Source organism: Magallana gigas, chromosome 1, assembly GCF_963853765.1.
Source record: "Magallana gigas chromosome 1, xbMagGiga1.1, whole genome shotgun sequence".
Lineage (NCBI taxonomy): Eukaryota > Metazoa > Mollusca > Bivalvia > Ostreida > Ostreidae > Magallana > Magallana gigas.
Genome location: NC_088853.1, coordinates 61,271,805 through 61,285,860, shown reverse-complemented (window position 1 = coordinate 61,285,860; position 14,056 = coordinate 61,271,805). Strand labels below are relative to the sequence as shown.

Genomic DNA, 14,056 nt, shown 5'->3' with positions numbered 1-14,056 from the left:
TCATAATATCCCTTGTAGGACAACTTTCGCTTGAGCTTAACTCGTAACAAGAGATTTTCATTTCCATCCAAAGGCAAACTACTTGTTTTCTTTATGTTTGTTGGCACACATACAACAGGTCCATGCACATTTTGTTGGCCACCTTTTGGAAGCATTGTCACTTTCATGAAAGGTATATGCAGAGCAATAAGATGCTGTTCTAAAGTATTTAAGCTATTGAGCTCTGGTGGAATATCTTCCAAACACATTTTGTTAAAAGCTGCTTCAGCGGGAACATTTCCACTGAGAATTTTTCTATGGCATGTAAAACAAATCCAGGTACGTGATTTGGGACAATTATCAAAACATGCAGATGTACAGCTATGAACATATTTCTTATCAATGCACAAATTTGCAACTTGAACTGCTTTGATATTTTTTTCATACATTTCAAGTGAACATCCTTGTATCTGGTTTTCAAACAAAAGGCGATGGCAGCAGCAGCATGTATATTCCGGTCCACGTCTAATGCAATTTTTAAATGATTTCACCACTTCATCAGTATTTTCAAGCATTTTGTGCAGTGCATTTCTTTGTTTTTGCACAGAAGCCTTTATCTGTATCTTTGTTTCTGCATTGGAATGATATTTAACTTTACCTGCTGTTTTAACATTTTCTTTATGCTGTTCATCTGTTTTATACTTCTGTATGCTTCTTTGTTTGACTTCCTCTTTGAACGACTGATCTGTTTTATATTTCTGTGTGCTTCTTTGTTTAACTTCCTCTTTGAATGATTGATCTGTTTTATATTTCTGTCTGCTTCTATCCTTGACTTCTTCTCTGTGTTGCTTGTTTGTTTCATACTTTTTTTTACTTTTTTCTTTCATCGTTTCTTTGTGCAGCTGGTTGGTTTTATATCGTTGAATACCGATTTGTATTAAATTGTCACGATAGTGTTCATCATTTCTGTATCTTTTCTTTGCATCTACAATGCATTTTCTTTTGAATTCTAAGTCTGTCTTGTACTTCATGTTTTGCTTGTACAATTTATTTTCTTTAGCACTAACATCTGACTTTTGAACTTTGTTGCTTTCATTATGGAATGAAACAGATTCTCGTAGTTGTCTCTTTCGGTTTTTATCTGCAAATTTCCTACTGCTTTCCTTTAAACATGATAGTTTCTGAGATGTTGTTGCAGGCACATTTTTTCCCAAAGTAATAGATGTAACAACATTATAATGGTTCTGATTCTTATGATCCAAATAAATGCCTCCCAATGATGTCATGTTTTCCTGTGAATCTACCATTAACCCAGAAAAAGTAACCCATTTATTCTCCGAGTACGTATGAATTTCAGTTTTCAGTAAATGGGACAGTGCAAGAATCTCTATTTCCGTTGCCCATTTTCCATCCATGCTCATACCTGATGAGGAAATGTGGTTTTCTATAGAAGTTTCACCTGGCCTTAAGAATGATGTGAAAAGCAACCCATTTTCCAACAGATGATGACATACTGCTAAACGTATCATGTGATGATAGTCTTGCTTTCCTGTTAAACACAATGAGATTGATCTAAAGAAGCAATTCCCGTCAGGCTCAACTGGTACAGTGGTCATTGGCACTGTTATTTCCTGTCCATACTGATGTTGATTTTCACATCTGTGCATTGAATGTGGTATTCTTAACATTTCACAATGTGTTTTCTTTTGATCATCAGAAAGAGGTAAAAATCTATTCTGATGCTTCTCACACCCAACAAATTCTAGTTCATCATCATTTTGTAAACCAGTACTACTAATATTGCATTGAAACTCTGCAGACTTGTACAGTTCACGTTCTTCATCACTGATATCCATTTGTTTTCGAATACCTTCTTCTATACCCAATGAAAGCTGTTTAATTGAGCATTGCACTCCAGTTATTTCACATTCAACTGCTTCAGAATAACCCATTGATATAGCTAGAGAGGATATATGATTGCATACATCTTGAACTGATTCATACAAAACCCGTGTACTTCTACCATTTACACTCTGTAATCCTGCAGATGACCTCGAGTGGGAATCAAATGTAAAAAAACTATGAAGGCATTTCCCAATCAAAAATGTATTTCCACCAAAACACACAAAACAACCATCGTTGTCATCAAGGGCAATATGAAGTGCCTCTAATACCTGATAAGCATTGAAGTCATCATAATTCAGTACTACATCTGCCAAGTTAATCAGACTTGGTAAAGACTCGTTTGCTTTAAACTCAAACATTCTACCAAAGCATTCAAAAAACTGTGGTAATTCATTAACCAATAGGTATCTGTTTGCAATTGTTGAACTACACTGTAGAAATGAATACATCTCATCTCCTGTTGCCAATATTTTGTTCATATCTTCAGATTGCCATTGCTCACAATTCTTTAATTTATGATATGCCAATGCTGTTAAAGAATTTGCTACACACTGAGTTCCAGCATTTTCCCCAAACATTGGATCACCCTGATGAAATGAACCTTGCACAGACCAATTGAAATGTTTTGAACATTTATCATCATTTTTTCCACCAGTAACTGTAGGTTTTCCATCATATATCATATTGTTTTCATTCAAACATGTATTCCCATTTTTTTCAAATTCAAATTTCTTTCCTTTTGTGTTATTTGTTTTGCATCTACCAATACATGTATTATATCCCTGCACAAATATCTCTTTAGCATTTCTCTCATATCTTTCTGATTTCTCTGTATACTTGTTTGATTTCTTTTTAAATTTCTTTGATTCTTCTATATTTTTCTTAGTTTCCTCTATATTTCCTTTGTGTTCCTCTATCTGGCACTCATCTTTTTTTAAAGTCCTGCTGACCTCTTCCCCCATGGAAGGTATCAGCTGCGCCTGACCTGCTGAACTTGACATCATCCAAATGTCTGATTCAGGTACTCTCGGTGGAGTACAAACCCACACTGGGGAGTCAGGGGATGCTACCTTGTCCTTTGGGACAATCAGACGACTTCCCCGAGGAGATGGCAACCTCGGGGCCAAGTGCATTCTCTCACAAGGAGAGGCCTGCACCCTGGCCATGGGTTTTTCCTTAGCAGGAGGTAACCCAATCAAACCTTGCCCAGGAGGACCCAAGTCAGCAGGAGACTCTGTCTTAATCTCATTTTGTGGATTGTGATCTTGTCTCTTTTGCCTTTTCATCAACTTCCTTTTCTCTCGCTCCTTTCTACCAGTCAATGACTTTCTCTTCGGCATCCTTAACATTAAAAAAAACTTATATATGTAAATACAGTCTGTGAAACGTTCTACTTTCCCATTTTTTGTGCTCACTGTGCATTCACAAAGCGTTCACCTTGCGCTCACCGTTCATTCAGTCTGTTCATTTTCATTTTTAACTCAAAAGAAACATATATTTCACATCAGAAACTTCACTTTTTAAATTAGAATCTAATCCGTATAATTTAAAGTTCACATTCTTGAGTAATCAACGATTCAACACATATATAAATAGACAAAATTATACATAAGAAACGTGTGTTTCAAGATTCACATAATTCCTTTGATGTCCGATCATGATCAAATTAAGAAATGAAACCTTACTATAAATGCATGGGTGTGAATAAAACAAAATCCAATTGATTTATCAATTAATGCAATGTTTTTACTGAGTCATCTTAATTTGCCAAATCATGTTTACATTTCTAGCTGAACGAATCGGCCCAGAATGCATACGGGGGAGCCGGAAGTTCATTTTTAAGCCGATTACCGATAAACTCACTTAAAGTCAGACGACACGTTCCTCGAGCATCTTTTTTAGTATCTGCTCGTAATAAAGAGTTCCAGTAAGAATTATTATTTTCATAATTAAATTTAGAATGATTAAAATTTTCTTGTGTATGGAGAAGTGCCTAGATGGCTGAGTGGGTAGAGCCATGGCCGCTCACCGTCAATAGTGTAGGTTCTAGAGGTTGCGAGTTCAAAGCCTGGCCTCAGCCGAGATAGAATTTCAATATAGTGAATTTCGCTGTCCTGTATATTTATTTATTTTGATATCAGCAATTGAAGTGTATTTTCAGATGATCATATAGGATATTGCATACTCTAGTATTTTGCAGAAATGCCTGGTAAGGTATCTTAATTTTTTGCAAGAAAGCTTGTCAAATTAGTAGTAAACCAAGAGTAAATTCCTGGAAAAAGTTGTATAAAATTGAGGAACGTGTCGTCTGACCTTAATTATTATATGATAAGAAAAACAAGAGGCCCATGGGCCATATCGCTCACCTGAGGACCAATAGATTTATAATGGAATCGTAATACAAACTATCTGGACAATGTACAATAAAACATGTAGATCCTGTATAAATAAAATTCATTTCCCCCCCTGGATATTCTTATGTTTATAATCATTGGTCCCTTTTTTAATGTGGTGATTTCTTAGTCATATTACATGTTGAGTATTGCAGTTCTCAAAAAGATCCTTAACAATTGTTTATACATGTATATGGGATATAAAGCTACATCAAACTCTGAACCTTCTTGTGAGGCCGAAAAATTGTCCTGGGGCCAAACTCTTAACAATTATAGAAATCATCTGGCTGATTAGTTTACTGAGAAGAAGATTTTTAAAGATTCACCTTATGTATTCCCATGAAAAACTTTAACACCCCGCCCCCAATGTGGTCCATCCTACCCCCAAGGATCATGATTTGGACAACTTTGAATCTACACTACCTGACAATACTTCCACACAAGTTCCACCTTTTCTGGCTGATTAGTTTCTGAGAAGAAGATTTTTAAAGATTTACTCTATATATTCCTATGTAAAACTTCCACTCCCCAATGTGGCCCCACCCTACCCCCAGGGATCAGGAGTTTCACAACTTTGAATCTACCTACACTACCTGAGGATACTTCCACACAAATTTCAGCTTTCCTGGCTGATTAGTTTCTGAGAAGAAGATTTTTAAAGATTTACTCTGTATATTCCTTTGTAAAACTTCAACCCCCCAATGTGGCCCCACCCTACTTCTAGGGGTCATGATTTCCACAACTTTGAATTTACACTACCTGAGGATGCTTCCACACAAGTTTCAGCTTTCCTGGCTGATTAGTTACTGAGAAGATTTTTAAAGATTTATTTTACATATTCCTACGTAAAACTTTAACATCCCCCCCCCCCCTCCAGAAAGAATAATCTTACCGTGACCAGGCTACGCTCTGGTCAGAGTAAGAATTCGTCCAATATACTTGCAATGTAGCGGATCAGCTTCGCGTCGATTTTAAGTCTGTTAAAAATATTCTGCATGGGAAAACCACATTTTTTTACATTACAAACCTTTATGAACATGCATATATAGTTTAATCCACAAAATATCCATTTACTGAGTCGAACCAAGGCATTTTGTTGATATACATGTTTGAATTTGCCTGCCATTTTGTCAGAAATCACACTTGGAATGTCTCGGATTTTTTCATTAACATGGCGACCATAAACAGCGAGTTTTCAAACATGATGTTAAAAGTGGTAGTGATTTCATTGCAAAAACAGTTAATCTGGTAATATGGGATTATAAAAGAGCAACAATGTAGAGACCAATCATATAAAAATTTAGGCCAGATACAGTGCGATATAAATTTTTTATTTGCTACAAAGCGAGTACATATGACACAAATTCTATCGTTGAACCGGGTTCGTAGGACATCTGTCATTTTAACGATAGAACATTCTATCTATCCCCCCCCCCCAATCTGGCCCCTCCCTACCCCCAGGGATCATGATTTTAAGAACTGTGAATTTACACTACCTGAGGATACTTCGACACAAGTTTCAGCTTTCCTGGCTGATTAGTTTATGAGAAGAGGATTTTTAAAGATTTACTCTATATATTTCTATGTTAAACTTTGACACCTCACCCCAAATACTACCCCTGGGGGTCATGATTTTCACAACTTTGAATCTACACTACCTGAGGATGCTTCCACACAAGTTTCAACTTTCCTGGTCTTATGGTTCGTGAGAAGAAGATTTTTGAAAAATTCTCAAAATATTCATAAATTCCTAATTATCTCCCTTTGCAAAAAGGCGTGGTCCTTAATTTTCACAACTTTCAATCCCCTTAGGCTAAGAATGTTTTGTGCCAAATTTGGTTGAAATTTGCCCAGTGGTTCTTGAGAAGATATTGAAAATGTGAAAAGTTTACAGACAGACAGACAGATGGACGACAGACAAAATGTGATCAGAATAGCTCACTTGAGCTTTCAGCTCTGGTGAGCTAAAAAGAACAGTTACATTATAAACATTACTACAGTATGATATGATAAAATATAATAATAAATTATATAATCTCTACACTATACTCATATAAAAAGTTCCAAGCAGGGACAATGTGGTGTCAACTTGATAGTGTAAGTTAAAAGTACAAATATGTACGACGATTAATCATAATCATAACTCTTATTTATGAGGTAATTAATGGAGATAAGTTTTCATATGACTGTGTAAGTAATACTTAAGTAAAAATATCGATGTCTCATAAAATCATATCTTTATTATCAACATCACAATGATAAACCAATTAAAGCGCAATATGAGATCCTTTAGGTCATCACCACAAAATAAACATTTATGCATGTTAATAAATCCTATTCTGCTTATCGAAAACATATATGTACACCACATGAAACCTATCAATTAAACCAAAGGTAGGACATCATTTGTCAAAACAGGCCTACCCCGAATGCGTCGCATGCCCTTTGGATACGTGATATGTTATTTTTCCAGGTTATGTTTACCATCTATAGTACACAAGTTTTTCTAACATGCATAGCAGAAAGAGGCCGCAGAATGCATAAAATAGGGTATCATTATGGAAGATAAAATCATTTTGGAAATTCTGCGGAGGAACTACATGTACTGAAAAAATCTGTATTTTGAAGTACTTTTAATGAAATTGCATTGCTATATATTTAGAAGTTATTGTCTTTTATTTAAATGTATGTAGAAGTTATGTTAAATCTGAAATATGTTTTTTAATACCGGGTAATTAAAACACAATGTTTTGGGTTTTAAAAATATTCTTAGTAAATTTTAGCAATTCTTAGTACAACAGTAAATCCAGTCTTCGAAATAACCTGGGAGTCCGATGCCAGGGGGCCTGGTAAATTTGCAGGCGGACATGTAAAAGTTGCCAAATTACATTACCGGAGGGCATGTGTAAATTTTCTGTCAACATACAATCTGTTTACTTGCCATTTCTTCCATCATACCCAAGTTATTCGCGAAACTTGCTTTGTGCAGTCTACATTCTCGGTACGACTTGTCAAATAATCGTCAATCGTAATCATTGAAGTCACAGTTTAGTTAAACCTATTGTATATATGTTTGCTAAATTACGAGACGTACATCGATGCCACATGTAGTCATGATTGGGCAGTCATGATAACGTTTTTGAAATCAGCTAAACTGGTCAAAAGACCAGCATGTGACTCTAAAGTGAATTATGAACAAAAACGTAAATATAAAAAATTTGAGTTGGGCATGTAAAAATTTGTATGGGCTGGGTTAAAATGATGGGTCTACATGCCTTTGCTGAAAAAAAAATTGTCGTGAAGACTGTAAATCTTATTAAATATCAGTAATTATCAGTATTAACACCAAAAACATCAGTAAATATCAGGACCCACATCAGTTATCAGTAACAACAGTAAAATTATCAATAAATATTAGCAATTCTCAGCACTAACAGTACAATATCAGTAAATATTATTAAAATATGGCACTTTCAGTTCTTTTTAGAGCCAGTAGTGCAGACAGCAACAAAGCAATATGTTCTCTCTTCTTCAAACTCAATTTACTTCACAAAATAGACAGTCACACAAATATATTTTGCATGTTTCAAGTATTCCTTCACACGTAAACTATTGCACAACAAGCAAATTCATCTTTGTCAGTTTGATCTGTTTGTCATGCGTCAACATTCAAACATGGCTGCTTTACACACAGAACTTTCTTTTTCAATATGGAATACCGAACCCGAAGTTATAAACTTGATTAACCCAATTTCATGTATTTATTAATTTTATTTTCATAAATTACTCAAATTTGAAACAGAATTAGCCCAAAATTTTTGCAATTTATATTCTCCTTTCCATAAGGAATGTTTATGCTAAATAACGTTGAATTTGACTCCGTACATACTTCTTGAGAAGAAGATTTTATAAAATGCACCCCCCTTTTTCAACGGTTTCGAAGTTTTCTCCATTTTAAATAAAGATCGGTCTGTTATTTCTGCAATTTATTATCACCTTTCAATAGTGATGCCAGGGGTCGACACTAACTTTTTTATGCATTAGTCCTGCCGGACTACTGTCTGTTAACTTTAACTATTTTATTAGTCCGTCAAAAATAAATGAAATTCATTATCGTATTTTGTCATATATAAAACACTGTTTTTTATTAGAATTTGTAAGAAGGAATTTTTTGCCGCCATTACAGATGTTAAAAAAAGATCTGTGCAATAGATCAGGGAATCGAGCTACCATGTTCTTTTTGTTATTTTAGTTCTTTAAAAATCAGGTATAAATAATAAGCAATTTAAGACAAATGATTTAAACACAATTCATTAAAATTAAACAACAAGAAATTTCCTTTCACCTTTTAGTTTTTTTTTTTTTAAACACCTAAGCGTCTCTATCAAAGCCAGGGTTGTTGTGAACATGTGTGCTCATTACCTATTTTCTCAGACATCTCCTTAGAGCAAAAAAATTATCAAATCACCCATAACATCCTGCATACCTCTGTTGTTTTCACTCGGTAACTCTATAATCACCAAAATGTATCATATATCAATTTACTGTAAAAATAAACTCGGCGTTTTCCAGGAAGTTGTCAACAATATTGCAGTGGCTTTGCAACATCGATAATTTACACAATTTTTTAAGCAGATTTTTTTATTAGTCCAACCGGACTTATTAGACAGAAATTTTGTTAGTCCGACTCAAAATCAATTAGTCTGTGACTAACGGACTAAGGTTAATGTCGAACCCTGGATGCTTTGTACCAAATTAAGTTGAAATTGGCCAAGTGGTTTTAGAGAAAAAGTTTAAAATGTGAAAAGTTTACAGACAGACAGTAAAAGACCATTTAACCTACAGTAATTTTTTTTTCAAAATAACCTGATACTAAAATAATCTTATGAATGTTATTTCCATCTAATGTCTCTGCCCTCTCCAATTTGACATTCAAATTAATCTTTTACCATATATACTCGCTTATAAGTACGCAAGACACACAATCAAGTACAATTCCTTCAATCTTGCAGCTTTTCTGGCTCATCAGTTTCAGAGAAGAAGAATTTTAAAGAATTTTCTCTGGGAAGAAGTCAAAAATGTAAAAAGTTTACAAACAGGCAGAGAGACAGACTCCAGACAACAATTAATCAGAAAAGCTCACTTGAGCTTTCATTACTCCAAACCTTTGACCCTATTACAACCATTATGCAAATGATCTTTTATTTTTGAAAATAACTGTTAACAATTTTCTTAATGTTTATTTCAGCATTAATTTTGTGTTGTTTGTTTTTAAAACAAATTTTATACATTATTTTGTACATTTTTCATTGAAATATGGCTTAATTGACCGTGAAAACTACTGCAATGTCTTTTATTATACATGTAGCCCAGATAATAACATTAAAAAAATGTGCAAGGCATTCCAAGTAGTTCCGAATGAAGAAAAGATGTAAACATTTCCCATTACATATCTCCATAAGAAATCTTATTTCATTCCTGTGAACTTTTATGAGTCAAAAATGAAATGTCAATTAATGTAGATATCTTGAATATTTTCCCTTTTATAGATTTCAAATGTAATTCTTTCACAGGTATGTGTATTTTTATTAAAAATCCTCAAAAAGTGATGGAAACAATAACTTGGGACAGACTTTAAAAATTGAACTGTTAGTGCTCACCTTACAACTGTTCACAGGTGACCTTGATTTTCTCTATGTCACACTTCTTTGTTCTTGACAAGTACTCCTGGGTAACAAGGCAGAAAAAGGGTTCTGCGCTAAAATGTTCAATGCAAAACAAAACTCTGTACAATTTATTATATATGTTAATATTTGAATTTTTTTTTTCAATATAAACAAAAGCAGTATCATGTAGTACAATCTCTCTCTTTCAAAGTTAAATAATATGTATCAATATTGTTGTTTGTTGTGTACTTTTAAATCGTTGAACAGTTTTGTCAAACACTGTATCCAGTACAATATTATAAGGCCAAAAAAAAATATTTGTGTTTCCTATTTCATCAAATTTTAAAATAGGGTAGAAAGGTCGCTTTTTTTTTTTTTTTAATGAGCTTTTAAGTTTTCCCCTTTCCTAGCATATGATTTTTCTATACAATAAGAAAATGAATTTTAAAGGTGGAGCAATTGTGGATAGTGACAACTGTTACAGAATTAAAGCTTTCTTAAATCTAAGGTTAATTTGGAATGACGTATTACGATTATATTAAGATTATATTTTCATGTAAATAGAAAATATAAATATGACAGCCACTATAAATTAACAGAGTTAATACTCATTACCACAAATATATTATATATTAGTTATTAGTTCTATTTTCTTGGTCAACTGACATAACAGTAAACATTAATATCGTAACTGTAAGTGTTGAATTCAGAAACAGAGGAAATTCTGGTTGATCAGACGAGAGCCTTAGAATTATTTAAAAAACAAGAGGCCCATGGACCACATTGCTCACCTGAGGAACAATAGGAATGATAAAACCAGCTTAATGGAGTCATAATACAAACAATCTGGACAATGTACAATAATACATGTCGATCCTGTATAAATAAAATCCATTTCCCCCCTGAATATTCTTATGTTTATAATCATTAGTCCCTTTTCTAACAGGATGATTTTATAGTCATATCACATGTTGAGTATTGCAGTTCTCAAAAAGATCCTTAACAATTGTTTATATATGGGATATAAAGCTACATCAAACTCTTAACCTTCTTGTGAGACCAAAGAATTGTTCTGGAGACAAAGTCTTAACAATTATAAAGAATCATCTGGCTGATTAGTTTCTGAGAAGAAGATTTTTAAAGATTTACTCTATATTTTCCTATGTAAAACTTTAACACCCCCCCCCCCCCCAATGTGGCCCCACCCATGGATCATGATTTTCACAACTTTGAATCTACACTACCTGAGGATGCTTCCACATAAGTTTCAGCTTTCCTGGCTGATTAGTTTCTGAGAAGAGGATTATTTCAAATTTACTCTATATATTCCTATGTAAAACTTCCGACCCCCCATTGTGGCCCCACCCTACCCGCGGGGTCATGATTTTCATAACTTTGAATCTACACTACCTGAGGATGCTTCCACACAAGTTTCAGCTTTCCTGGCTGATTAGTTTATGAGAAGAAGATTTTTAAAGATTTACTCTATATATATATTCCTATGTAAAACTTTGACCCCCCAATGTGGCCCTACACTACCTGAGGATGCTTCCACACATGTTTCAGCTTTCCTGGCTGATTAGTTTAGGAGAAGAGGATTCTTTAAAATTTATTCTATATATTCCTTTGTAAAACTTCGAGCCCCCATTGTGGCCCCACGTGAAAACGGGTGTCACCCTTAATTTTCACAACTTTGAATTCCCTTTGCCTAAGGATGATTTGTGCCATGTTTGGTTGAAATTGGCCCGGTAGTTCTTGAGAAGATGTAGAAAATGTGAAAAGTTTACGGACAGACGGACAGACAGACGACAGACAAAATGTAATCAGAATAGCTCACTTGAGCTTTCAGCTCAAGTGAGCTAAATATGATAACATACGGTAATTAATGGTTTAAAACTAATTTTAAACAATTAAACAATTAAACTGCAGCATTTTAAAATCATATTTATAATGTGAATGATTCTTGGGCCTATTCAAAGACTTACGATGTTTACAGTCTCCACACCCATAAATAAAAAAAACAAACTTTGCCTCTGCTTTTTTTTTTGTACATCTTTATATTAATTTATAACACATCACTGCCCTATGAAACTATTTATTGCATTGATAATTTAGCTAAAATAACCAAGAATAATTAACTTTCATTCATGCTGTCAATTCGACTTAGAAATCTTTAAAACGCTTTGATAAGTAGTGTTTTCTATTGAATTGTTCCAAGCGTTTTTTGAACTCTGATTTGTAAAGACTCTGTCGTTTAAACCAATTACGGTTGGTAATCTGGAATATGGAATAAAAACTGTTAGGGTCAGCGCATAAAAAATAGGGTCGCTCCGGCAACACAAATAATTTTTTTGACATACATAACAAAAGATTAAATCCAGATAACACAAATTGTACATAAATTTTCTTTCTGTCCCTCTTTACATTTTATTGAAAAACCACAAAAAATATGTTTCAAGTAAACTTACCCAGAATTGGACAAACTCCTTGAATTTCAATTATCAATAAGTGTTAATTTAATTGAGCTCTTATCATGATGAACAATTTCTGACAGATAACTGAATGCATGTGCAATATTTTGCCCACCACTTTCACAACAACCACGGTGCAGCTTTGCATAAATAATAAATAAAGCAGCATGTTGAATTCAGATGAGTAAAAATCTCCAAATCAAAAGCGCTTCATTCATAATATCGTTTCTCAGATGGTCTGTAAATTTTTACCAGTACAATTTCTTCATTTAGCTATATAGTTTGAATAAGCTATATACTTTTATTAAGCTATTCAAAATAGCTCCATAAAACTATTTTTATGCAGTTTTTCACAAAAATGTTCAAAATTTCATCATTATAAACCGTCAACAAATTTAATTTTGAAATAAATTTGGGGATCTCGAAGCCGTTCGTAAATTCCTTGTCTAGTTTTATATTATATATTTTTTTAATATATTATATATTATTATACGTAATTATTAAATGTTAATTAATGTATTTTAAAAATTCTTCTTCTTCAGAATACTGAGTAGGGCTCTTCAAAGAGCATTAACACGTATACAAAGAAAGAGTTGTACTAAAATAATTTAATGCTGACTGAAAAACTTTGAATGCCATCATAACTTACTATTGAGGTCGCATTATAACATAACCTTGTTAAAAAATCAAGCTGTCTTCCTAGCTACTATTATGCAACATCAATAGATCAAGGTCAGTTGACGGAGCATCTTCTTATGATTGAGGTCAGTTCATCAAGGTCAACTGCATTACTGAATGAATCTTTCAATCGAAATTCTTATGCATGAGACAAAATGTGCATTCTTTAATTAATAACAGGTCGAACTGTATTTTATGTATGTTTGCATCTCTTAGGTAAATGAATTGAAATTAAACGGAGTAAAATGTTATATAAATTCTTAACCAAACTTCAAGTTTTTATAATAACTACTTATGCAAGCGGAATGTGTGCGCACGTGGAAGCATTTGCTGGATGCCTCATATGGAATACAACAGCTAGTGATCGGCCAAAGCTGATCACAAAAATCACAACTACTCATCAATGACCATTAGAAAAGTAACCCTAATGATAAACAGCCATTCTCCAGAAATGGTTCCAATTATGATATAATGTTGTCGCCACCATTCATCACAAAATTATTATTTGCCGTTTAATGTATTTGGCTGATACTTTTCTCAGGAGATATCTACAGTAAAAATTACAAATTTTGATACCAAACAATATGCATTTGAAGTGTCAAATAATGTCAAATTATTTCAATAAAAAATCGGTTTGTGTATTTTTCAGCATGTCGCACGTGAATATTTCAATTTTACTGCAATACTAAATAGCATTACGGTGATAAAAGAGACAATTAAAACTGATTTTTTATTTCAGCATCACATAGCGTGTTTTGTCAGTAAACACCTGTTGATAACAATCTTTTCTTTCTTTTTTCCCCCCGATTTATATATTGTCGCTGAAACCGTCCTGATTTCCGTAACACGTGTTTGACTTAAAAGTAAGCGATGATATTCAAAACAATATCTATTGATATTATAGTAATTGAATGTCATAGGCATATTAAAAGAAAAATATATACAATTTACAGTCGAAAATCTA

At 33.5% G+C, this 14,056-nt stretch overlaps 1 protein-coding gene and 1 long non-coding RNA gene across 2 annotated transcripts in view; one reads left to right on the top strand and one right to left on the bottom strand.

The window, feature by feature from the left end:
• LOC105346730 (neurogenic locus notch homolog protein 1-like) overlaps positions 1-14,056 on the top strand; it is a 355,622-nt gene that overhangs the window by 195,452 nt on the left and 146,114 nt on the right. The window lies entirely within an intron of this gene.
• Positions 1-14,056, bottom strand: part of LOC136273951 (uncharacterized) — a 30,490-nt gene that overhangs the window by 13,189 nt on the left and 3,245 nt on the right. Inside the window, exon 2 of the long non-coding RNA XR_010712190.1 lies at positions 9,938-10,035. This is a non-coding gene — a long non-coding RNA (uncharacterized lncRNA). The remainder of the gene's footprint in view (positions 1-9,937; positions 10,036-14,056) is intronic.